Here is a 661-nt window from a genome sequence, read left to right on the forward strand (position 1 = left end):
CGTTTGACGGAACTCAACACGACACATGAACGAACGAACTCTTGCTGGGGGTTACCCCTACCACAACACTCGGGACCCTCCCACATCCCCCGTTCCACCAACACGGAAATCAATAGCAGTCGTACGCACGCACGAACACGGGCTGCCGAACACCTACGTGAATTTTCATGATTTCCATCTCACCCCCTTTCTTCTTTTTTCTTTTTCCGGCTTGAGAATTGGGTGCTATTGGATGTGTCAAGATGACGCTGATGTGAAGATTCCGGCAACTTTTGCGTTTACTTGACGGTTACAGAAATTACGAGAAATTTTTGTGCGTCTGGAAATATATGTGCGTACACATCCACACACCCCACACACACACACACACACACACACACACACACATATATATATATATATATATATATATATATATATATATATATATATATATATATATATATATATATATATATATTTTTTCATGATGTTGCCTTTGTAATACGTATATCCTCCTATAATTTTGACATTTACTTTTTCATGTATTATGTTTAATGATAATGGTTGTTGAAGTGTCATATTTAGTTTGACATCAGATCTCAAAAGTACTAATGATTACTTGATAGCGTAATTTAGAATTGTTGTTATAATTTTAATAGTAACGTAATTTAGAACGAAT

Source organism: Macrobrachium rosenbergii, chromosome 11, assembly GCF_040412425.1.
Source record: "Macrobrachium rosenbergii isolate ZJJX-2024 chromosome 11, ASM4041242v1, whole genome shotgun sequence".
Classification (NCBI taxonomy): domain Eukaryota; kingdom Metazoa; phylum Arthropoda; class Malacostraca; order Decapoda; family Palaemonidae; genus Macrobrachium; species Macrobrachium rosenbergii.